Source organism: Prinia subflava, chromosome 24 (genome assembly GCF_021018805.1).
Source record: "Prinia subflava isolate CZ2003 ecotype Zambia chromosome 24, Cam_Psub_1.2, whole genome shotgun sequence".
Lineage (NCBI taxonomy): Eukaryota > Metazoa > Chordata > Aves > Passeriformes > Cisticolidae > Prinia > Prinia subflava.
The window spans coordinates 5,524,152-5,550,238 of NC_086270.1; the positions used below are offsets into that span (position 1 = coordinate 5,524,152).

Below are 26,087 nucleotides of genomic sequence, written 5' to 3' on the forward strand. Positions count from 1 at the left end.
TGTCCCGATTTATCTCCTCAGGGAATTCCTCAAACTCCTGGATATCGACAGACACGCTCAGCCCACAGCTGCTGTTTGGGGGCTCCTCTCCCAGATTTCCTTTGTCCCAAATTCCCCACGGGCCGCTCTCTGCTCTCCTTGCTGGGAATTCCTCCCTGTGCCAACACCAAACACTTCCAGGGATCTCCCAGGTCCCGAGAAATCCTCTGGAGAATCAGCTCTGTCCCTGAGCAATGGGGATGACCCGGGATAATTTCATCTTTAATTATGCCATGAATTAATAATCTGATGGATGTCACCAACACTTTCCACCTGAGCAGGGCTGGCCTTTGGTTGGCTCTGCAGAAGGGCCTAAAGAAGCCACGGGGAGAGGATAAAAGTGAAAAATTCAAGTTTTGTCCCTGCAGCTGAGTGGCCAAACCCGAGTTTTGGGAGATAGTGAAGGTTCTGTGAAATCCAGCGGCGGGAGGGGCGGGTGATTTCTCCCGAGGGATTTCTCCCACTGGAGCACAGGAAGAGCAGCATCCCCTGTGCTTCCCATCCCAGCTGCAGCCCGGAATCCAGGGAATCTCGGCTTACACGGATGTCTGGCAGCCCCGAGGCTCGTGGAACGCCGTGGGAGCTGGCCCAGAGCCCGAATTCCTGCTCTGATGTCACAGCCGGTCATGGGGCAGCGATGTCCCCTCAGTGCCGCCCCTGCCTCCCTCCAGCTGCATCCAAATCAAAGTTCCACCCCGGAGGAGGCTCCAGATTTTTATAAAACCTGGGAGAAGCCATTTACGGGTCTGTTGGAAATGGCACAACTTCTGAAATTATATTTTAACTCATTTTAGTCAGGGGTTTGTTCGCCTTCGCCCTGGGGAAAGGGAATGGAATTTTTAATTTTTTTCAAAGGTTTTGATCATCAGGTGAGTCCTGATAAGCTGAACATCAACAGATCGGGAGTAGCCTGAGGATGTGCAGGAGATAATGATAATTAGCAACAATTAACAAACATCACCCCTGGCATGGTCAGAGACTCCTGGTCTGGGAAAAGATCGATAAGAGACCAAAGAATGAGAATCTAATCAGCACCAAAGGGATCAACAACCAATAGGAAACTGAATGCTAAGAACTGGGTAATTTGGGACCAAAGAATGAGAATTTCTCTGGGTTTTTCATGGATAAATATGGGGAAAATCCCATGTGGGATGGGATGATTTTCCCTGCACAACCAGCAAAGTGAGGATGAAATGATTTCTGTGGCACATCCTGGCCAGAATACAGCAATGCCTCTATTCTCTAACACTAAAAATGCTGCTGGAAAGGTTTTTCTGTTTTCCCACAGTTTTGGTGACAAAGAATCTGGCACCAAACTCCAGCTCGGGATGTGCCAAGCAGCTCCTCAGAGCCTCAGTCAGGGAGTTCATAAAAACAGGGATCAGCTGTGCTGGGAAAAGGCAGGGAGCTGCCCAAAGAGGGGATCTCTCCCTGCTGGATTCATCAATCACCGTGGGCAGGCCCTCCAGGCTGAGTGCTGCTGTTTCAAACCATTCCATTCCATTCCATTCCATTCCATTCCATTCCATTCCATTCCATTCCATTCCATTCCATTCCATCCCATCCCATCCCATCCCCCTCCTGCCCTGCCTGGAACACCAGGATATCGTCATAGTGATGTCCCACAGCCCACGGTCCCCTCTGGACCAGCGGTTACAACCTTATTAAAACACCGGGGTTGCAGCATCCTTAAAGGTTTTAAAGGCAAAAAATGTCTCGGGCACTGCCAGGGATCCAGGGGCAGCCACAGCTGCTCTGGCAATTCCAGCCCAGCCCCTGCCCACCCTCACAGGGAACAATTCCTGCCCAATCTCCCAGCCAGCCCTGCCCTCTGGCACTGGGAGCCATTCCCTGGCTCCTGTCCCTCCAGCCCTGCAGGTGTGGGGATCACGGCGCTGTCTGGACAAGCTGGCAGCTTCACCTTCCCTGCACATCCCTCCCGGTGCTTTCCTTGGATTCCTGCTTGGAGCAAGAGCAGTTCTGAGCAGTTTCCATCAGGCAGGTGATGAGAAGGAGGAAAAGCTCCGATCTCAGAGCGTTTGGCACTGGCGCTCTGGCGAATTGCTCGCTCTGAGTCCCCAGCATCACCTCCAAGGGCATGGATTTGGGAATTTGGGAATTTGGGAGGCATCTGTGGGATCTGGGATCAGATACAGCTGTTACAGATGTGAGCAGCTGCCTGAGGGAGGGATGCAGTGATGCCCTCAGTGCCAAATACTGCAGCTGGCAGCCCCGGCACGGGATGAGGCACTGCCCGGCCACTGGAATCATGGAATTACCGAGGCTGGAAAAGACCTGGAGTCCAGCCACTGAAGGTGGATTCTCCTGGTGGCTGCAGGTCAGGAAACCAAAAGGATCAGAACTAATCTGAGAGTGAGCCGAGGTAAAAGCCACTCCTCAGGTGTTCTGCACCTCGTTCATCCCTCCCTGGCTGGGAAAAGCTGAAGGAAATGGATGAAGGATGCTTCAAAAGGAGATATTTCCTTTTTCTGAGCTCTTTTTAGACAGGAGAGCTGAACTGGACCTAAATTCCCCTCACAGGGAGGAGGAGGGCTCCTGAGAGCCCCTGGCATGGTGATATTCCCAGAATATCCCTGGAAGTCAGGCTCTGGGAGCAGTGCTGGGGCCAAATCCTGGCACCAGGGAGGCCCTTTTCCCTCACCAACCGAAATTCCAGCAGGCACCGAAAGGGAAATGTGACCCTGCTAAAGGTCCTGGCTGGTGGCTGCAGCTGGAAAAATGCCAGGGAGGGATTTCCTTGAGGTCCAGAGCCCCGGATGTGCAGAGCTGGGGAAGGATAAGGATATCCAGATAGGATAAGGATATCCAGATAGGATAAGGATACCCAGACAGGCTATGGATAAGGATATCCAGATAGGGCATGGATGAGGATATCCAGACAAGGGAAGGACATCCAGACAGGCACAGACTGAAAGGAGCTGGTCCCACACGTGCAGGGATAAATGTTCAACCCCAAAACGAGAGGCACATGCCCTCAGCCAGGGATGCACAGCACATGGAAAACACGGATTGCAGACAGATCCGGCTTCTGCTCCCCCAGGGCCAGCTCAGCTTTAGCTCCTCAGGGGTTATCCCAAAATAAAAGGGCAGGATTTGTGCACACACCCAGGCTGTGAAAGGAGCCACTGATGGATCAGCTGGGCAGGGAGAATGGGAATTAGGGCTCGGCAATTCCAGGGAAAAGACACCTGAGGCCAGCAAGGGGAAAAGACACCTGAGCCCAGCAAGCCCAGAGGGGAATTCTGCTCAGCAAGGGGAGGCACATCCCGGGAGCGCCAGGAGCCAAGGGAAACACGTGGTGAGACAGGAGAGCCTGTGACAGCCACACCTGGGACAGAGCCACACCTGGGACAGCCACACCTGTGACAGAGCCACACCTGGGACAGTGTCACACCTGGGACAGAGCCACACCTGTGACAGCCACACCTGGGACAGCCATACCTGGGAGAGTGTCACACCTGGGACAGTGTCACACCTGGGACAGCCACACCTGGGACAGAGCCACACCTGGGACAGCCACACCTGGGACAGTGTCACACCTGTGACAGAGCCACACCTGGGACAGTGTCAGACCTGGGACAGCACCACACTTGGGACAGTGCCACATCTGGGACAGAGCCACTCCTGGGACAGCCACACCTGGGACAGTGTCACACCTGTGACAGAGCCACACCTGGGACAGTGCCACACCTGGGACAGCCACACCTGGGACAGTGTCACACCTGAGACAGAACCACACTTCTGACAGTCACACCTGGACAGAGTCACACCTGGGACATTGTCACACCTGGGACAGTGCCACTCCTGGGACAGAGCCACACTTCTGACAGTCACACCTGGGACAGCCACAGCTCTATCCTCCCATCCCAAATCTCTCTTTTCCCCATACCAACCACTCCAGCACCTGGCAAGAAGTTCCTGGGACTAAATCCAACCCCAAATCCAGCCCTCACGTCCAACCAACCACTGGCACCCCTCAGCTTTACCGATTTTCTGCCTTCCAACAACGCTGGCAGCAAACCTGCCTGTGATTTTAACGACATCAAAGCTTCTTCAGTGACTCTTTGGGTGCTGAAACCCGAGCATCTGCACATCCCTGCCTGCACTCACATCCTGCAAACCAGAGTGCCCACACAAAAAAATAGGGAAGGTTTGGGAAGGTTTGGGAAGGGAAGGTTTGGGAAGGGAAAGGGAAGGGAAAGGGAAGGGAAGGGAAGGGAAGGGAAGGGAAGGGAAGGGAAGGGAAGGGAAGGGAAGGGAAGGGAAGGGAAGGGAAGGGAAGGGAAGGGAAGGGAAGGGAAGGGAAGGGAAGGGAAGGGAAGGGAAGGGAAGGGAAGGGAAGGGAAGGGAAGGGAAGGGAAGGGAAGGGAAGGGAAGGGAAGGGAAGGGAAGGGAAGGGAAGGGAAGGGAAGGGAAGGGAAGGGAAGGGAAGGGAAGGGAAGGGAAGGGAAGGGAAGGGAAGGGAAGGGAAGGGAAGGGAAGGGAAGGGAAGGGGATACCTGGGCAGCCCCATGGAGGTGGGATCAGCTGGTCCCTGCTCCTCCTGCTGCTGCTCTGCCCATCCCAGGGCAGGCACTGAGCCAGGGAAGGGGCCCCAGCCAGGGAGGGAAGGAAAACAAAACCCCCAAACAGCCCGGCCTGAACCCAGCACCCCCCGGCACAGCCCCTCCTCAGCACCAATGAGCACCTCTGGTTTTATCCCGTGTTTTTATCCCGTGTTTTTATCCCGTGTTTTTATCCTGTGTTTTTATCCCTTATTTTTATCCTGCAGGTTGGTTTTTGCAGCCACGTTCCCGCAGGAAAGCGGAGCCACCGGGGTTATTTTGGGGCTGTCGCATCCCTGGGGAAGGATGCGGGATTTGCAGGAAGCCCCGGCAGGGCAGGTGCGTTCCCGGCCACACAAAACCCCAAGGGCTCCAGGGAAAGCAGCCGCTTTTGTCTTGCAAATCGCAGCTCGGGGCGCCGAAAAATCAAAATATGCATTTTTTTTCAAGAGGAAGATGAAGGTAGGAAAGGGGTTTTCCTGCAAGGTTGGTTTTTACCCCGAGTCCTGTGGAGGCTCAAGCCCCACTGGCACAAGATTCTAAAAACCCTTGGGGCTCTAGCGCTGCTCCATTTTCATCCCTGAAAAATCGGGAATTGCTGCCTTTTGCGGCAGGGAAGGGCAGCTCGCTCCAGAAAAACCCTTCAGGGAAGAGTTCTGGGGAGGCCTCGCTCAGGAGAGCGGCTCGGTGCAGTTTGGAGGGCGGAGCAAGAATTTACATTTTTATTTATATATATATTACATATATAGAGAGAGATATAAGTATAAACATAATTTTATATATAAATATAAATACGAATTCCCACCTGGTCTGAACACACCTTTCAGCCACAACCACTTCTTCGCCATCCCATGGGAATCTCCCTGTTACTCTTAATAACCAGTATCTCTAAAAACACAGAATTTTTTGGATGTTCCAGCAAGGAATTCGAAATTTCTGTGCTTTCCTTTGTTCCTGACTTCTTCTTTGGGGGGGGGGGGGGGGGGAAGTCCATTTTATTCTTTGTATAAATAAATATATATACATAATTCTGCTCTGGTAGGTCATCACCTCATGAGAAAAATGAGGGAAAAAAAAGGGATTTGATGCAGAAAAACACTTGGAGATGTTAAATAATCTAAAGAAAATGCCCCTTTTTTAATATTTAATTTTTAAAAGTGCTATTCCCCTCTAGCAAACACTGTCCCAAAAGGAAAGGCTGGGAGCTCAGTGAGGTACCAGGAATCCTGCAGAATTTTCAGGAATAAACAGCAATATTTGGTGTTCCAGGACATGGGAGGATGTCTCAGCAGGGATGGAAAAGCAGTGGGAGCTTACGAGAAAGACGCCCAGAAAATAAAAGTTTTAAAAGGAACATTTTTAATAAAAATCCACATTAAAAGTGTATTTATGACTATGGACAAAAAACCTTTGACTCCAAATTTGAAGTTTTCAGGGAACTGAGCTATTTTTTACTTTTACTGTTCTCTAGGAAATGTTCTGACCAAACCCACGGGATTTTATTGCTGTTCTCCTTTTCCATCCTATTCCATCCTTCCTCACAATCTTATTTTTTGTTACCTTGTGACCCTTTCCTGTTTGTTTTTGATTTTTGGGTTTTTTTTTTCCTCTTTTACCTATTCTGGCTCCTTGTTCCAGTTTTATTTTATGGGAGGAACTTTCCTTGGAGCTGTGCTGCAGCATCAGCGCTTTCCATGAAAACTTTGGAGCAGCCTCCAGCCAAGGCAGCAGCAGGAGGAGGAAGGGAGGAGGGACAGATCCTCCTGGGGCATGGATTGGTGTTCCCAGGTCCTCCAGCAGCTCTCTGGGACACCCCGGGTGTCTCCTGGAAAAGCTCCATAGGTTTGGACATGGAGGAAGAGGAGTTTGGGGTGATCCTGGGAATGTTCTGCCTTCGCGCTTCCTGCTCTGCAGGCGTCCCAGAGCCTGGTCAGTCCCACATCCCAAAGATCCTTCCCAGCTTTCCAGGGGGTCTGGAGGAACCCCAGAGCTGCTGAGTGCCCAGGGGAAGGAGGCTCAGGAGTTTTCCTCAGAGCTGAAGTGAATCCCTCGTTAATCCCCTCCCAAATCCACAACAAATCCTTGGCTGCCAGAGCCCCGGGTGTCCTCTGGCCCTTCCCAGCACACCCTAAAACCCTGACCAATTTTAGGGAGCTCCAAACCTCCTTCCCCACACCCTGCAGCACCTCCATGGGGCTGGAGTGCCCCATCCACCACAGGCAGCTCCTCACACGGAGCAGATCCCAGAGTATTCCGAGCTGAAGGTGTGGAAGAAGGGAATACAGGTGACATCACCCCTGGTCAGTAACAGCTGTGTTAATTACCAATACAGCCTCGCCCCTGATGAGTCACAGCTCTGTCCAGTAAGGATGAGTGAGATAAAAGAGGGGATGAGCTGGGGAGGATCATCGTGGAGGAGGAGCCTTGAGGATCATGAAGGAGAGAATCACGAAGCAGGATCCTGAGGAGAATCACTGCTGCCAGGTCAGTCTGGGCCTGCAGTCAGAGCCTGTTGTTGGAACCTGCAGTCACAGTCCAGCCAGGTAAAAGCCTGCAGTCAGAGCCTGCAAACCAATGTATGCAGTCATAATTTATCAGTCATAGTCTAGCTAGTCAAAACCTGCGATGGCAGTCTAGCTAGGGGAACGCCTGCAGTCAGAGTCTGCACACTAATCCACTAATCCCTGCAGGCACAGCCTAGCCAGGTAGAAGCCTGCAGTCAGAGTCTGCATGCTAATCCCTGCAGTCACAGTTTAGTCAGGGGAAAGCCTGCAGGCACAGCCTGCACACCGATCCCTGCAGTCACAGCCTGCACACCGATCCCTGCAGTCACAGCCTGCACACCGATCCCTGCAGGCACAGATCCCTGCAGGCAGACCCTGCACACCGATCCCTGCAGGCACAGCCTGCACACTGATCCCTGCAGGCACAGCCTGCACACCGATCCCTGCAGGCACAGCCTGCACACCGATCCCTGCAGTCAGACCCTGCACACCGATCCCTGCAGTCACAGCCTGCACATCGATCCCTGCAGTCACAGCCTGCACACCGATCCCTGCAGGCACAGCCTGCACACCGATCCCTGCAGTCACTGATCCCTGCACACCAATCCCTGCAGAGCCTGCACACCGATCCCTGCAGGCACAGCCTGCACACCGATCCCTGCAGTCAGACCCTGCACACCGATCCCTGCAGTCACTGATCCCTGCACACCAATCCCTGCAGAGCCTGCACACCGATCCCTGCAGGCACAGCCTGCACACCGATCCCTGCAGGCACAGCCTGCACACCGATCCCTGCAGGCACAGCCTGCACACCGATCCCTGCAGGCACACCCTGCACACCGATCCCTGCAGGCACACCCTGCACACCGATCCCTGCAGGCAGACCCTGCACACCGATCCCTGCAGGCAGACCCTGCACACCGATCCCTGCAGGCAGACCCTGCACACCGATCCCTGCAGTCACAGCCTGCACACCGATCCCTGCAGGCACAGCCTGCACACTGATCCCTGCAGGCACAGCCTGCACACCGATCCCTGCAGGCACACCCTGCACACCGATCGCTGCAGGCACACCCTGCACACCGATCCCTGCAGGCACACCCTGCACACCGATCCCTGCAGGCACAGCCTGCACACTGATCCCTGCACTCACAGATCCCTGCACACCGATCCCTGCAGGCACACCCTGCACACCGATCCCTGCAGTCACAGCCTGCACACTGATCCCTGCAGGCACACCCTGCACACCGATCCCTGCAGTCACAGCCTGCACACCGATCCCTGCAGTCACAGTCTAGCTGGGTAAAAGCTGCAGTCAGAGCCCTCATGCTAATCCCTGCAGTCAGAGGATGCAAGGGAAGCCTACAGCAGGCGTGTAGCAGCGCATTTTTACACACAAACAAGGTTTCTATATAAGGGAAAGAGTTTCAGCTTACCTTGAAACATGTAAGGAAGTTAAACCAGAATTTTCTATGGCCTTCTCACTGTGATTGGTTCAGTGCCAGCACAGAGGCACTGACTGGGCTTTAGAAGTGCACCTCAAAGCCTGTTGCCAATCTCATTGGGCAAGGTGCCAAACAGCCCACCTAGGACAGTCAGCATTTAAGAAAGAGCACAAAAGAATTTAGGAGCTTTTTTGGAATGCCTTAGCCAGTGTAAGAGTGTCTTCTACACTGTGTTCACCTTGTGTTTCTTTGTTTTATAATGTTTATTATTTTTGTTGTTATTAAAACCTTTATTTTACAAAGCACGTCCAAAGCCGTCTCGCTATTTATTAAGCCATTTCTCCGCAAGGCTGGACCCTCGGAAAGTGTGGAGATCTTTCAATACAGGAGCCTGCTGCAGCCAGAGTCAGGGAATGGTTGAAGTTAAGATGATTAAGCCATGAAGAGGAATAAACCAAGACCATTTCTGTGCTGTGTTTAACAAGAAGTCCGTGCCTCGGCTCATTTTTACCCTCTAATAAGAGGGCTGCTGCAACAGGAAGGGCTCACTGGGATCACCAATTCAGCCCTGCAGTTTGGCCCCATGGAGCCGCTCCCAGCTCCAGGACAGGACAGGAGGGGTCCCAGCACTGCGTGTCCTGCAGCCCCTCTGGCCATCCTCAGGTGCTGGGGCTGAGCTGGGACAGAGCGTGTCCCAGACTGGGATGGGACTGGGAATGTGGCAGGCGGAGGGAAAAGCTCTTCCCATTGTTTTCCTATTAAACCTGAATTTAGGGGATGTTTTCTTTCCTATGGCTGTCAACACGGGGAATACAGGGGGACAGAGCTGAGAGGCGCCAAAGGGAATTGCACTGGGAATTACAGAATCATGGAATATCCTGAATTGGAATATGCACAGGGATCATTGATCCAACTCCTGCACCCCAACAATCCCCCCTGTGCATCCCTGCAGCGCTGTCCAAAGGCTCCTGGAGCTGTGGCAGCCTCGGGGCTGTGCCCATTCCCTGGGGAGCCTGGGCAGTGCCAGCACCTCTGGGGGAAGAACCTTTCCCTGCTCTGCAGCCTGAGCCTGCCCTGGCCCAGCTCCAGCCGTGCCCTGGGTGCTGTCCCTGTCCCAGAGCAGGGATGGGAGCTGCCCCTCGGGAGGAGCTGCAGATTCCTGAGCTCTGCCCTCAGGGTCCCCTTAGTCCTGTCCTGCCATCATTAGCTGCACCAGGTTCGTTATTTCTTACTCTGAGCCCCTCTCAGACGCTCTGTGGAGCTCAGAGCTTCCAGCAAACCATGAGGAAAAACCCAAAAAAATAACAAAGTTTATCAAAAAGTCCTTTACCCAAGGAACTTGTGGTTCCGCAGAGGGAAAAATGCTTCAGCTCAGTTCCAAAACCTCCAGTCCAATTCCAAACGGCCCAGTTCCAAAAGGCCCAGTCCAGTTCCAAAAGCTCCAGCCTATCCCCAAAAGCTCCAGCCCAGCTCCAAGCCCAGCTCAGGAGGAAAAGGACAAAGCCCAGTTCTGCCCACACCCCAAACATCTGAGCAGAGCAAGGCTGGAGGGGCAAACCCTGCCCTGCAGAGCTGAACCCAATCCTGGCACAGGTTGGGAAAATCAGAGAGGAAGGAAAGAAAATCAAGTTGAGAAAGCTGCTCTGCTCCCTCTGCCTCAGCTGGGCTTTACATTCCCAGGAAACTTCACCCTGAACTCCTTGGGATGTTCCAGGAAAGGAAAGGAGCTTTGTTAATGAATTAATTAATGAGAGAGATGAACCCTGCTCAAGGAGCCAGGCACTGGAATTTCCAGAACCCAGCTATTTCTGGGTGTGTTTTATATTGGTTTTATTAATTGACTTCTGGGGGAAAAATATTAAAAAATTAAAAATAGTGATTTGTAGAATCCCAGGTTTTTCCACCAGATATTTCCACAGGTACCACTCAGGCTTCTTGCTCCGAGGATGAATGATAATTGCCAGGTTATTGATAGGGAAAATCAAAGAGAAAAGGAAAGGAAATCAGTCTGAAAAAGCTGCTCTGGCCCCCGCCCTGCCTCAGCTGGGCTTTACATTCCCAAGGAAACTCCATCCTGAACTTGGAGCCAGGCTGGCACTGGAATTTCCAGCACCCAGCTATTTCTATATTTTATATACAGAAAATCTACAGATAAAGGTGTGCTTGATATTGGTTCTATTAATTTAGTTCTGAAATAAAAGGAGTTTTCTGTAAAATCCCATTTTTTTCTACCAGATATTTCTATGGGTACCACTCAGGCTCCCTGCTCTAAAAATGATAAAATCTCTGAGAGAATTCAGAGCTTGGCAGGCTGAAGGAAAGCAATTCCCTCCAAAGGAGCCCTCACCTGCGATGTTATGAACAACAAATTCATTTCCCAGGGGATTGCAGTGCAGGAGCCCAGGGCTCGTTAAGGGCTGCACTCTGAATAAGCCGAGCGAGTGATCCAACAGCCGGCCTGGGAGCCTGGAAATGAAACTGGAAATGAAACTGGAAACTTCCCCTCAGTTTTCTGACTTTCCTTGCGAGTTAAAAGGTTTAGAATCCTCAAGTTCTGATCTCTTTGGAATGCTGGAGATCCGTGTCTGTTCCAGGGGTACCCAGGATAGACTGGAAGGGGATGTTGCCAATGGATGGAGATCCCAGCTCTGCTCCAGGTGGGCCCTTCCCAAGAACTGTCACATCTTCCCATCCATCCATGGATATCCATCCATCCCCAGCACCGTGGGCAGCAGGAAAAGGGGAATTCTGTCCCTCTGCCCCACTTAGGTGATTCCCCACCTGCAGAGTTCAGAATTCCAACACCAGCAGCTCCTGGAGCTGCTGGAGAGAGCCCAGAGGAATCCATGGAACTTCTCCAGGGCTGGAGCCCCTCTGGAGCCAGGCTGGGAGAGCTGGGGGTGCTCCCCTGGAGAGGAGAAGGCTCCAGGGAGAGCTCAGAGCCCCTGGCAGGGCCTGAAGGGGCTCCAGGAGAGCTGCAGAGGGACTGGGGACAAGGGCTGCAGGGACAGGAGCCAGGGAATGGCTTCCAGTGCCAGAGGGCAGGGCTGGCTGGGAGATTGGGCAGGAATTGTTCCCTGGCAGGGTGGGCAGGGGCTGGGCTGGAATTGCCAGAGCAGCTGTGGCTGCCCCTGGATCCCTGGCAGTGCCCAAGGCCAGGCTGGACACTGGGGCTGGAGCAGCCTGGGACAGGGGGAGGGGTCCCAAGGCAGGGATGGGATGGGATGAGCTTTGAAATGTCTTCAATCCCAAACCTTTCTATATTTCCATGATTTTCACCTCCCATTCACCTGGGTCTGTCCCAACACAGGAACAGAGCTGAGACCTTCGGCCTAATCCTGGACTTTTTGCACCAACTCAAACCCCTCCTGCTCCAGTATCAATTCCCTTTTCCAGGGTGCTCCCAATAAACACAAATCCCACAGCACCAAAACCAGGGGTGGGACTGGGGAAAATCCCGGCCCAGGCTGGTTCTGTGCCCCAGGAGCTGCAGTTTGGGTGAGGGGGGAGCAGAAATTCCCAGGGGAAAAATCCCATCCCAGGGTCCAGCAGGAATTCCCAGGGGATAAATCCCATCCTAGCAGCAGTGAAGTGCCTGAGCTCCTTTTTCCAGCTCAGGAATTCCAAGTGGAAATTTTCCCTGATGGTTTTTCCTTTGAGCTTTGGGGGATTTTATCTCCTGAAGAAAATATTCCAGCGGCTGTTGCTCCGTCAGCTACCAGAAAATGCCTCTGTGGGAACAACTCAGCTCTCCAGGTGGGTGAAACTCCTCCTGATTTAATTCAGGAATAAACCAAACTCTGCAAACCTCCGAGCCTGAATTCATCCTGATTTTCCATCTCCAAAAAATGGAAGGATTGGATCTCACCTGGATACCGGGAGGATGTGAAGTGAGGAGGGGGCAGAAACCCCCTCAGAGTCTTGACTCCTTCCCCCTTTAGTCCCATTTTTAACGAGGTTTAATTAAGCCACCACATTGAGAATGGAATTTTGAAAGCTCTAGAAGTGATTTAGGAGAATCCAGCCCTGAAAATCCTCACCTGGTGGAACAAAATCCAACTTTTCCTGCAAATCAGCTGTGGATTTATCCCAAATAACCCAAAGTGTCCAGCAATTGCAGATGATCCCAAGCTGAGCACCAGGGCAGGGTTAAGGTCACAAATTCTGATTTTCCTGCCATGTTTACAGTCAAACAAACATCCAAAGTGTACAAAAAATCCCCAAATTCCCTGATTTTCTGTCTCCCAGCCAGGAGTGGTTGGGCAGAGTCACCCAGTGGTGACACCAAAATCACCCAAATCAAATAATCAACCAAATCTGGCCAAATTCTCCCCTAAAGCTGCAGATCTGTTTAAGGTATTTAAGTTAATCTAAGTCTTTATATTGGCACAAGCTGTTTAAAATGATCTCAGGCTTTAGCTGGGTTTAAGCTGCTTATGCAGCTTTAAGGGTTTTAAAAGGGTTTAGCCGGGAAAAACCCATTTCCCAAAAAGCAGAGTGGGGTTGTTGGATGGGAGCTTGGCTCTGCCATTTCGTGGGGTTTGGAAGGGGGAAAAACATCCAGGAGCCAAATATTTGACTAAAAGTCAGAGTTAGTCAGGATCAAGGTACAAATACTGAGTTTAGAGAGGATTTGGGCTGGCCTAAGTGGGAGAGGAGGGGCAGGACAGAGGTAAAAACACCTTTTTTTTTTTGTTGAAAAAAAAGAAAGGAATCCCATTAAAAATGGCTCAAAACCTTAATCCAACAATTCCACCTTGTTAAGAAAAAGAAGACAAAATTTCAGTACATAAACCCAAGAAATTCCAAATAAAACCCATCCCAGAGTCCAGCAGGAATTCCCCTGGTCTAAAAACCCCCAAAGAAAATCTGCCTTCCTCTCCTCCTTCCCAGTTTTTTACCCCCCAAACCCAGCATCCTTTCTCATCCATTTTTAAGGTTTCCAGCCCAAAGTGGGGGTCTGAAATCCAAGGTGGTGCTGGAAAAGCTCAAACCAGACCCCACTAATGACCTGAGCATTGCTTGGAACAAAACTTCTCTGTTCCAGGGGCTCTTGGAACAGGAAAGGGCCAGGGAGGCTCTTCCAGGATGGAATTCTCCCTGCTCAGGTGGAATTTTTGCCAGGACCATGCACAAACCGCCTGCTGCTTCCACCTTCCCACCCTGCTGAGCTGCGGAGCTCAGAGATCCAAGAGAATCTGGATGGTTTTGAACCCCTCCTGGCAGTTCCAAACATCTCCCAGGACCCCAGGGCACATTTCCCCAGGATTTCTGTGCCCTGGGTCCTGCTCCAGCGGGACACAGAAAGGGGGATGTGACACTGGAATGTCAGCTGTGACACTGGAAGGGAGGTTTGGAGTCCCCATCCCTGGGGGTGTCCAAGGAACACCTGGATGTGGCTCTGGGCTGGGGACAAGGTGGGCATTGATGGTCCTGGGGGGCTTTTCCAACCTCAGCGATCCCAAAATTCCCTCCCAGGGAGCTGCTGGGGCAAAACCTGCTCCAGAGCTTGGGCTCAGCCCAAAGCTCTGATCCCAGCCCTGCTGTGGGGTGAGGGCAAAGCTGGGCCTGGAGTCCCAAAGCAGGGGCAGAGTCACTGCCCTGGGGAGCCTGAATTCCCATCCCAAAACACTGGGGAATCAGGGAAACGCTCCTGGAGTTTATCAAATTAAAAGGTGCTTATCAACACCTTTTATCAATACATTTAATTTCCTTTCAGCCCTTAGAGCACCACAATTTCCAGCTTCCCTGGGGAAGGAAGTTCGCCCCCCCCTCCCTGAAATCCATCCCAAAACACTGGAAAATCAGGGAAATGCTCCTGGATGAAGACAACACCTTTTACCAACCCATTTTATTCCCTTTAGCCCTTGGAGAACTGAAATTTCCACTTTCCCTGAGAAGGGGACAATCCCCTCTCTTTCTGGTTTTCTATTCCTCCCTTCTTGATTTCCCATCCCAAAACACCGGGAAATCAGGGAAATGCTCCTGGCTGAGGGTTCACCTTTTATCAGCACATTTAATTCCCTTTAATCCTTAAAACACCACAATTTCCACTTTTCCTGGGCATGGGATGGCCCCCTCCCTCCCTGAGTTTCCATTCCTTCCTTCTTGAATTCCCATCCCAAAATCAGGGAAACGCTCCTGGTTGAGGGTTCACCTTTTACCAACATATTTAATTCCCTTTAGCCCTTAAAAAACACCACAATTTCCAGCTTCCCTGGGGAAGGGATGGTCCCAATCCCTCCCTCCCTCCCACCCTGCAGCAAACGGATGCAAACCGGGACAAAGAACCTTTTTTCCCCCTTTTTTTGGGCGCTGAGCGCGGGCAGAGCCGCGCTCCGCTCTCATTTACACAAAGATAAAGGCAGCGCATCTGGCCGTGTGGCAGAAGTCTTTAATTACACGCCGGAGCTTATCTTAAATATCTATTTATTGCCACGAGATTGCAGCTTCGCCGATCAACAGCCCGCAGACAAAGGGAGGTTGTGATTGCACATTCAACCTCCAGCTCTTATTCCCACTCTGGAATGCTTCACTTTGCAACTTTCTGGGATATTCGCATCCTCTCCCCCCCTCCTCCACCTTTGCTCCCGACTAACCGAGTTCATTTTAGGGTATTTTCAGCCGGGAAAGATGGAAAGATAATGAAGATTTTTATGCTATTTTTATGTTAAAATGCAAATCTGACCGGGGACTGGGCTCCTGCAGGCAGCACAAGGCCTTGAGCAGCTTCTCCAGCAGCAAAATCCAAATGGATTGGGGGGAAAAATGGATAAACACGGACAGAAATAGCAAGAGGAGCAACAGGAACCTGCTATGGGCAGGGAGCTGGGAAATCACCCTTGGAATTTTCAGTTTTGTTCAGAACAGGCTGCTCAGGGATGGGTTCAGACCTTTAAATGCACTCAGATCCCAAAATAAAGCTGGGGATAACGATGGATACGGGCCAGCTCTTGTTCCCTCTCTGGATTGCTTCACTTCACAACTTTCTGGGATATTCCCATCCTCTCCCCCCTCCTCCACCTTTGCTCTGTGCTTCCAAGTTCATATCAGGGGTTTTCAGCCAGGAAAGTTGGTCCATAGTGAGAATTTTTAGCCTAAAATGCAGGTTAGACCCGGGACTGGGCTCCTGCAGGCAGCACAAGGCCCCGAGCGGCTTCTCCAGCAGCAAAATCCAAATGGATTGGGGGAAAAAATGGATAAATATGGACAGAAATAACAAAAACCTGTTATGGGCAGGGAGCTGGGAAATCACCCTTGGAATTTTCAGGACAGGCTGCTCAGGGATGGTTTCATGGCTTAAAATGCACTCAGATCCCAAAATAAAGCTCGGGATAACGATGGATACGGGATGATTCAACTCCCTTGTGTTCCCCCTGACCTAGATATTATCCCAAGATTTGGGAAATCCTCCCAAGGGATAACATCCCACCAGGAGACAGAGCTGGGAAGAGCTCGGGCCAGGAGCTGATGGGGCCGGGAGGGACCAGGCTCCTGCTGCATCCCAAAGTTCCAGTGGCAGAAGGAAAATCAGCCCTGCCAGGTTCAGCCCTCCAATTCCTGGAGCTTTTGTGCAGCTTTATCCCGACTCACTGCACTCCTGCATCCCTGGGCAAGCTGAATTCCAGCTGGATTGGATATCCTGGGAATGCAGGCACACCCTGGTGGCTCCCCAGGTGAATTTTCCAGGACCCCTTGGACTTCTGTGGATACTCCCATTATCCCAAAGGCCTGTTGTTTGTATCTCCATCCCTGGGATGTTGGAATTGGAGCACGGGATTACAACAGAAGGGAAAGGAGCTGTTCTTGAGCACTGGACCCCACACAAGTGGCATTAGCAGCTCTGGCCCCACAGAAACCCCACAGAAACCCCACGGAAACGGAATTTGCAGCCCTGCTCCCACACAAATCCCATATAAAAGACATTTCCTGCTCTAGTCCCACATAAACCCCCTACAATTGGCATTTGCTGCTCAGGTGCCACGTGAACCCCACACAAACCCCACAAAACTGGCATTGGCAGGCCTGGTCCCACACACAAACCCCACACACACAAACCCCACACACGCAAACCCCACACACGCAAACCCCACACACGCAAACCCCACACAATCAGGGATGATGGAGCAGAAATAATTCCCCTTTTGCAATTTAGGAATGAAACTTCCAATAGGATTTTTGTTTCCAGGTGCTCCCAATTCCCCAAAGCCACTTTGAAGCCCACTGATGGATAATAGTCCCATTATTAGGAGTGAAATAATGTCATTTTTGCCCCTGCTGAGAAGCACTTTTTGCACTCACCATCAACCGAAACAGGTTCAACAACCAAAAAATCCCAATTTATCTGGCTACAACAGCAATATATTTATAATTACCTGTTTTATTTGTTTAAATCTGTAATTCTCGCTCTCCTGACCCCCTCATGCCCCTCAGAGCCCATTTGGTCTGACCCCTAAATATTTCCCTTCCCTCCCCTTCACTTGCCAGGATTTTTGGGTTTTTTCCCAGCACACAATTCCTGTCCAATTAATTAATCCAAGTTATAATCAATCAAATACCACCATGTGGTTTTGGGGACATTCCTGCTGCACAGGAGAATTCCTTTCTTGCCTCAAATTCCCTGCAGCAAGGAGGTTTTTTGGGTTTTTTTTCAGGAAAAAATCTGACCAAACTGCTTTGGAGCAGCCCTTGAAAACAAAACAAGTTGTTTGTCTCGGCAATTTGCACTCTCCCATGAAATTCCCTCTAATGCCAGAAGTACAGGAAATAAAAAAAAAATCAAAATATGAGCGCAAGCTACCAAAACGGGTGAAATGAATATCCCTGCAAAAGCAGGGACTCTGAAAAGCGACACAGAGGCAGGAAAAGGACAAGAGAGGAGAAGGATAAATTCATTTTCATGGATTAAAACACAAAGGGGAATTGGCTGGGAAGGACTGGAAATGCCTTTGGAAACCAGGGGGGTTACAGGGATTGGGATGGTGCAGCTGAGCCTTGCCCAAGAACCTGCTCTTTGGCACACAAAATTCCATCTAAAATCCAATTTTGGGTTATTTCAAACGTCCTGGACCTTTTGTTTTCCAATCCAACCACCAGGAACAAATCCATCCAGGGGCACCCACTGGATTATAAAATACCCTTCAGCTCTTGAGGCAGCTAAAAAAGCAGGAGGGAAGTTTGGTTTGGCTCCGAGGTGCTTTCCCAAGGCCCCTGAGCTCATCCCTGACATCACCACCAGCTCTCCTCATCCCTCCTTTGCTCAGGGATCAATTCTGAGCTCGCTGATCCCAGAGCATCCCTGCTTACATCAGGGCTTGCTCACTGCTGCTCACAGCCCCCAAATCCCATCCCTGAGTCAGCAGCAGCCCCGGACCCTTCCCCCGGGAGATGATCCAGGCACCCGCAGGCATCTCCTGCCCTGGATTTTACTGTCCCAGCTCCTTGCCAAGGTCCCACAGAGAAGCCAGGGAGAGACAGATTGTGCAGCACTGAAATTTGGGCTGCTCCAGAGGTGGGAAATCCACTGGAAGGGCTGGAATCCCATGGGATCCTCCAGTGGGATTGTCCCTCTCCCAGCTGCAGGCAGTGGGGACGGGGCCTTGTGGCACATCCAGGCTGGGACCAGCTCCTGGGGACCATCCCAGCAGCAATTCCCGAGGGTCTCTGGGGGTGCCAGCATCACCCCAGAGCCCCGACTGTCCCAGCGGGGTTAAATGATCCCATTATTCAACTCCAGGTGTGACATTCCCCCTGAAACAGCCCCAATCCCCCTGAGCACCCACAGCCCTGGGGCTTCTCAAACCCCACTTGGCTCCACAGCAAAATGTCTTTCTCCTACAGCATTTTCCAGAGCCTGCCCAGCAAATCACAACCTAAAATAAAATAAAATAAAATAAACCAACCCCCAAACCCCAGCGAGTGCTGCTGTCTGCAGTTGGGGCTTAGAGTCAGAACTTATTATTTGTATTTTCAATCTGCCAGGGACTCCCACTGCGAGCTCGGCCAGGAGGCTCCCCCTCCCTCCCTCCTCCCCATTTCCCACACAGGAGGAAAAGTAAAGACGGAGAAAGGTTAAAAAAGAACAAAAAAGGCCATGCTGGTCCCCCCCTAACAGCACCGAGAGCAAATCCCTGACTTAGGGAGCTGCAACGTTTCCATTCCTGGCATGAAAAAGTTCCAGAGCTTTTTAAAGAACTAAAGGGAGAGATGTGGCCTGTGGATCCTGAGAGCCCTGCCACAGGAAGGGCAGGAATGTGGTGAAAAGGGGTAAATACGGGTCAGGAATATGAGAAAAATGAGTAAATATGGGTCAGGAATAGGAGTAAAAATGGCTTAGGAATATGGGTAAAAAAATGGGTAAATATGAGTCTAAAATATGGGTTAAAAATGGGTAAATTTGGGTCCAAAAATTAGTAAAAATGGGTCAGGAATATTGGTAAAAATGAGTAAATATGGATCAAGAGAATATGGGTAAATACGGGTAAACAGGGGTCAAGAATATGGATCCAAAATATGGGTAAAAATGGAGAAATATGGGTCAAGAATATGGGTAAAAATGGGTAAATATAGGTCAGGAATGGGTAAATATGGATTAAAATGTGTCAAGAATATGGGCAGATGTGGGTCCAAAATATGGCTAAATATGGGCAGCAAGCAGCAGCCCTGCAAGATATTTTGGAAGATCCTCCTCAGGTATCACCACGCACCTTTAAACAGGGAAATAAATCAGAGAGCTGGGCTCGCCATTCCCATGCTAGCCCACGTTATTCCTATGTTAGCCATGTCATTCCTGTGCTAGCCCACATCATTCCTGTGGTAGCCCACATTATTCCCATGTTAACCCACGTCATTCCTGTGCTAGCCCATGTTGTTTCCATGTTAGCCCATGTCATTCCCATCCTAGCCCACATTATTCCCATGCTAGCCCACATTATTCCCATGGTAGCCCACATTATTCCCGTGTTAGCCCACGTTATTCCCGTGTTAGCCCACGTTATTCCCATGCTGATCCATGTTATTCCCATGCTCATCCGCGTTACTCCCGTGCTAGCCCACGTTATTCCCATGCTAGCCCACGTTATCCATCTGCACAAACTGAGCCAGCCCAGAGACTGAGCCGGACACGGAGAACAGAGAGGTTTTTAAGGTTTTTAAGGCCCAGTTGATCCAGGGTTGGAATTAACCAGGCAGGCAGATTCCCCCACTGCTGGCCCTACTAAAAGTGAGGGGTTTGGGGCAACGGCGAGTTCCCGTTCTCCTGATCCTCCCTCCCTCACCAGCTCCACATCCTGAGTGCAGAGAAAATTCTGGGAGTTTTATCCAGGTGGAAATCCAGAGTTAAACTGAGGAGGACATTCAGTGCTCTGACCCCGTCTCCTCCAGGGCTCCATCAAACTCCTTGGCCCATCAGCAGCTCTCTGAATTCCCAGAAAATCTCCCCATTCCATGGAACTGCCGCAGCCATTCCCAGGAACAGCCGTAAGATGCTGGAGGGACGTTTGGAGGCCCCAGCCTTGCGTGTTGTGTGTGTTTACAGGAGTTTTACGACTGTTTCAAGGAAAATAATGACCAGAACCCTTTCCAGTGCCAGATGAGCCGGGCTGCAGCGCCTGGGACAAATCCAGTTTCATTTCTCTTTCTCAGGACGGGTGAAATGATAAAAATCAGGCGCATCCAGTGCACAAATTCCCACCGGTCCCCAAGGTTTTACAGAGGCCTGAGAGCAGCTCCTGGCAGGCTCAGGTGCCACCAGCTCTGTGAGAAGAGCCCTGGCACAAACCACACCAGGTCCTGCCCAAACACCTGGGGCAGGGTTTGGGCTGTGCACGAAGATGTTCACAGCCCCTGGGCCAGCACAGGAGCCAAAACTAGACAGAGGAGGCGCTTTAATAGGAAAAACATCACCTTCCATAGGGGAAACACCAACTTCTGTAGGGGAAACATCAATTTCCATGGGGGAAACACCAACTTCCATAGAGGAAATGCCACCTTCCATAGGGGAAACATCTGCATAGGAGAAACACCAACTTCCATAAGGGAAACACCAACTTCCATAGGGGAAACACCAACTTCCATAGGGGAAACATCTGCATAGGAGAAACACCAGCTTCCATAGGGGAAACACCAGCTTCCATAGGGGAAACACCAGCTTCCATAGGGGAAACACCAGCTTCCATAGGGGAAACATCTGCATAGGAGAAACACCAGCTTCCATAGGGGAAACACCAGCTTCCATAGGGGAAACACCAGCTTCCATAGGGGAAGCATCACCTTGTGTAGGAAAAGACCAACTTCCATAGGAGAAACACCAACATCCCTAAAGAAAGACCACCTTCCATAGCGAAAAAATCTCCATAGCAAAAACATCAACTTCTGTAGGAGAAACACCACCTTCCATAGGGAAAACTCCACCTTCCATAGGGAATACATCTCCATAGGAGAAACACCACCTTCCACAGGGAGAGCACCTTCCCATCCTGTCCCCCCTCAGCCACCACTGTCTCCGCTTTCTTGGGAGGTTTCTCATCCCAAACGTTTCCCTGCGCAGAGAAGTGCTGCCCGTGGGGAGGAGCAGCACACGGCCCTGCCGGGACAGATCCCAGGAGGGAGGGAATCAAGCCAGACCCCCCCATGTGCTGCCACAGCTCAGAGGATTTGCAGTCTCCAAAAAAAAAAAAATTAAAAAGTAGCATTGGGCAAACTCCGTCGCTGGCACGGTGAGAAATGAATCCTGCAGGAGCAGCAGCTGTCTCGGCACACGGAACACGAGGGTTTGGGAAAAATCCATGTTCTCACATCCCAAAGCCCGAGGCTGCGGTTTTCCAGCAGCCATCAGCACCTGGATTTGTCTTTTAGAGCAGTAGAGCAAGGGACACGAGGTGCTGCTGGCCCCTCATCCGGCCCAAACCAGGAGCAGAGGAACATTCCCATCCTGCTGCCTCCAGAACACATTTTAATCCTATTTTCCTGCACACACACACCATATCAAATTCTTAATTAAAAATCATCTGCTTCTGGAACGGGGGAGGGCCGGACAGAGCAGGCTGCACGTTTGAGTTTCGGGTACTTTTCCTCTGTCAGGTCAGACACTCCCAAGTTCTCTCTGGAGGAAGCCTCAAGGGGCTGTTTACATAAAATAAATATTTTGTTTCACGTGCTGCCCACCCTCAGCTCGCACAACTCATCGGGGGAAACTTTTCTCGCAGACCCTTCCCTGAATGCTCAGGCAAAACCCCCTCCAAATATCCTGCGTGCACAGCCAGAACAGAAATCTGTGACACTTGAACACGCTGAAATATAAACACAAACTTCCAGACAAAGGGCTCATCCCTGCCCTCGGAGGCTCCCACAGCCAGAGGAGCCGCATCGCCCCAAGGAGGGCTGGATTTGGCCCTTGGAGAGGCCACTGCAGTCCCTGCTGCAAGCCCGGGCTTGGGAACACGGCACAAAACCCGGCCAGAGCCGCGGGCAGGTACCGCAAGGGGCTGCGGATGCCTCCACCTGCCTCCAACAGCGGGAAAAACTCGGGCTGCCCAAAGGACAAACCCCGCAGGCTGATTCCCCAATGCTACAGCCAAATAAAACCAAGCAGGAGGAGGAAAAATAAAAAAACCCAACCCTGGCGCTTTGTGCAGGGACCCAGGCAGCAGCAGGGACCTCGCTGCTGAAATCAGCCTCGGAATCTGATTTTATTTTTTCCACCGGAGCGTTTCTCTCCGCGCCGTAGCATCAGGGAGCAGCCGCAGGCAGCGGGAAGGGAAGGGAGGGATGGAAGCGGCGCAGGCCCCGGGCTCCGGCTGCCGGCGGGGCCCCGGGAGGACGCGGCTGTCCCCGGAGCAACACGTCCCCGAGCCCGTGTCCCTCCGCACGCCCCTGGCCGGCTGGCACGTCCCTGTCACACCCCGCGATCGCCTCCCACCGCCCCCAGCGCTGCCTCCCACCAGCCAGCGCCAATTCATCGCCTCCTCCGCCTCCTCCTCCTCCTCCTCCCCGCACGGTGGGAGAAAATGAAGTTGCTGTCAAGCGACGATAAATTCATGCGACAGCCAGGGCTAATTAAGCGGCAAAGTAGCTGCGAGCGTGGCGGGGCCGCGGCTCCGGGCTGGGCTCGGTGACAGCGCCGGGCTCGCCGCGGGCTCGGGGCGCTCGCCAGGCGCGGTGGCCGCGGCCACCCCCGGTGGGGACGCGGGCTGGGGACGCCGAGCTGACACCTTCGGGGAGGGAAAATGGAACCTGGCCGGCTGGCCGGACACCCGCAGCGAGCCGGGGAGGGAGGGAAGGAAGGAAGGGCGAGAAAAAAAAAATCCCAAAGATCCACGCAGAGAACAACAGCAAAAAAATAAAAAAGAAAAAGAAAAATAGCGACAAAAGCCCCCGTGCCTACCTTTGCCGGGGGCCAGCGGGCAGATCCCGGAGCGGTTGGGGTCGGTGGCTGTTCCCTTCTTTATGAAATGTTCGGCTCAGCCGGTGCTATTTGCATTCTTTCATTAGCACCTGTTTCAAGTAAGGAAGGAGAAAGCTCATTGCGAGATCAGCTTCCTCTCCGAATAAATTATTTTTAAAAAAAATTAAAAAAATAGAGAGAGATGCACGCTACCAAATAATAATAACGCTAATAAAAATCAAAAAAATGCCACATGGATATTAAAGCCCAAAGTAGGCAGTTTAATAATGGGAGGTCTTGCAGGTTGTGAGCATGCTCCAGCCGGAACAAATCCTTCCTCTGTTATTCCTCTGAATAAAAATAAACCACGATCAAGAAACCCAAACGGAAGCTTCCTCCTAGAATCCCTGCTGCTGAAAAATATGTAATAAATTCAGCCCAAAGACGCAGACTCTAATCAGCAGCTGTTTTCTGGATCCAAAGCCAGCCAAAGCCTCTCTTGTCTTTTCCCACTATGAGTCGAGGCCTTTTTGAAAAGGGTTTTAACCTTTTAAAGACACAGCGCACCAATTATCACTTCTGGAGGACTGTCACTCACTGCGCAGGGAAATTAATAAAGCGGCAGCGGTGGCACAGCCGGAGCACGGGGAGGTGTGGTTTGCCCTCCCAGGGTTGCCTCGGGAATATTATTGTGTGATTATTATTTTTAATCGGACCCCCTCCCCTTCGGGGAAATAATAATAATAATAAAGTGCGAACTCGCCAGCCGGCTCCGGGATAAATGCAAAGTCATTATAAAAAGGAGCAGCTGCTAGATGCCATTCCCGGAGTTCTGCCGTGGCTCCTTAGTGGGGTTTTTCGGGAATTTGAGTGAATTTTTCGGGATTAACAGTTTCCAGCCCGGCCGGAGCTGGGAGAGGGTTAACGCCAGGCACAGAGCTGCTCTGTCAAGTGCTTCCCATCGAACTGAGGACCAGGCTGCGAAGTTTGAACCGAGCAGCTCTGGCACAGCAGCACCACGTCCTTCCAGGGCTGGCATTCCGGGTTTTGACCAAACCCGAGCAAACCCCCCCAAAAAGGGCTCAGCCCTCCGCTAAGCAGCGCCGGTGGCCCCGTGCGTGGCACAGCTCGCGGGGACAGCGCCGAGCCATCGGCTCTGAGGGGGGAACAGGACAGATCCCCCCAAAGCTGCGCGTCCCCAGGCCCCAGGGCAGCGTCCCCCGGCCGTGGTGCCACCGTGCCCGGCCCACCTGGGTGGCGGTGGCATCCTCCTGGTCAGCGCTCGGGGCCATCCCCGGGGTGCCGCGGCTCCTCCGGCCGCTCTCGCCTCCGGCCAGGCTGTGCGCAGCCCCCGGCATGCGAGCCGGCGGCTCTCCCGCCCTCTCCCCCTCCTCCTCCTCCTCCTGAAAATCATCATATTTCATGTGTGGCTGCTCCGGCCCCGCCAATTGGCTGGGCACTCGCAGGCGGAAATGTCAGCGGCAGCGCAGCATCGCTGCCCGCCCGCGGCCGCCCCGTCCCCCCCGGGACCACCGGGTCCCGCGGCTGCCAGCGCGGCCGGGGGCACCGGGCGGCCCTGCGAGCAGGGAGCAGGGATCGGGGTGCTCGCTGAGGGTTCTCTGCCCCCTCGGCTCGGCTCCGGAGGGATGGAGCTGCCAGCAGCGTGACCTTGAGCCGGCGAGCAGCGCTTTGGTGCGGCCGGGGGAGATTGGGCACTTCTGCTCCGCTCGGGGGCCGCCCGCCCGCAGCCCTGCCCGGGCACCGCGCGGCTCCCGGGGCTGCTCGGAGGGGCGAGCCCCGAGAAACGAAGCGTTCCTGGCGTTTCCACCCATTTTCAAGGCGTTTGTTTGCAGCTTGCCCCTTACTTCCAGAGCTTTCTAACAGGATCGGTATCAGAATTTTCTTTATCTTTTCAGTAGCTGGGATTTGGAAATAGGAGCTTGCCTGAAGCTCCCCTGGCAGTGTCCAAGGCCGGGCTGGACGGGGCTTGGAGCAGCCGGGGACAGAGGAAGGTGTCCCTGCCCAAGGGATGGAACAGGATGGGGCTTTAAGGTCGCTCCCAACCCAAACTAAATCTGGGATTCTGTGATTCCATCCCCAGCTCCAGTGGGAAGACTTCTCCTCATCTGATCATTTTCCTTCTCCAAGCAGGTGAGGGAAAAAAAAAAAAAAAAAAAAAAAAAGAAAAAAAAGAAAACCAAGAATCCTTTGGAAAGGAAGCAATGGAATGGTGGAATGGAATAATCATGAGGAAAGCCAGCATCTCCCTTCCCTGCAAACACCTGCAAATGGAAGCTGAACACATCCAGGGACAATGGAAAACATTCTCTGAAGGAACAACGGAGCCACCTCTGCCTGCCGGGCTCTCCAGGAGTGCAAGGAACAGGGGAAGCACAACAGCCAAAAGCCAACTTTTATTTCCTGGCTGCTTACACAAGGATAAAAAAAAAAAAATTAAAAAAAAATTGCATTGTCACAGAAACTAAAGAGGATTTGAGTGCAGCATTTGTGGCACAAATCAGCTTAAGGAACCTGCAGTTCCCTGCTGATTGGCAGAAAACTCCGTGGGAAATGGGCAACAGATTGGATGGAAGAGTGAAAGCTCCAAAGCTTCCTTGTCTGGCCGTGCGAGGAGCAGCCTGGAGCCCAAACCTCGTCAGCAGGTGGATCCTCCTGCAGGGGGGCCCGGGGGTCACCATTGCCACCATCTCCAGTGTCCCCCAGGTCCAGGCAGCGCTGTGGCACAGCAGAGCCCGTCACCACTGTGTGTCACTGTAGGCATTGAAACCAGAGAGGAGGAATGAGAGGATCGGGCTGCTGAGCAAGAACAACCCCACTGAGAAAAAAAACCAAAACCAAAACCAAAACCAAAACAAAAACAAAAACAAAACAAAAAAAAACCCCAACAACAACAACAATACACTGAGCAAAAACCCCAAACCCATCGAGAAAAAAAACCCCACTCAGCTCTTCACGCTGCTCTTCCTGTCCCAGATTCCAAGAGGAATTCCAATTCCAGATATTCCAACATCTACCCCAGCCTGGGCTTCACTGATGATCCGAGGGTGTGCAAGGTGCCAGGCACCATCCAGGAGAACCTGGGGGAACCGGTGGAGATGTTGGGGTGACTTCACCACATCAGGCTCCCAGC

At 52.2% G+C, this 26,087-nt stretch overlaps 1 protein-coding gene across 1 annotated transcript in view; it reads right to left on the reverse strand.

Annotated features, from left to right (window-relative positions):
* HIVEP3 (HIVEP zinc finger 3) overlaps positions 1-25,779 on the reverse strand; it is a 252,550-nt gene extending 226,771 nt beyond the window's left edge. The window contains exons 1-2 of the mRNA XM_063418863.1: positions 24,187-25,779; positions 22,937-23,046 (exon numbers count right to left, since the gene is read on the reverse strand). The gene's annotated coding sequence lies outside the window, so the exon portion shown is untranslated. The remainder of the gene's footprint in view (positions 1-22,936; positions 23,047-24,186) is intronic.
* Between the last annotated feature and the right edge of the window lie 308 nt (positions 25,780-26,087).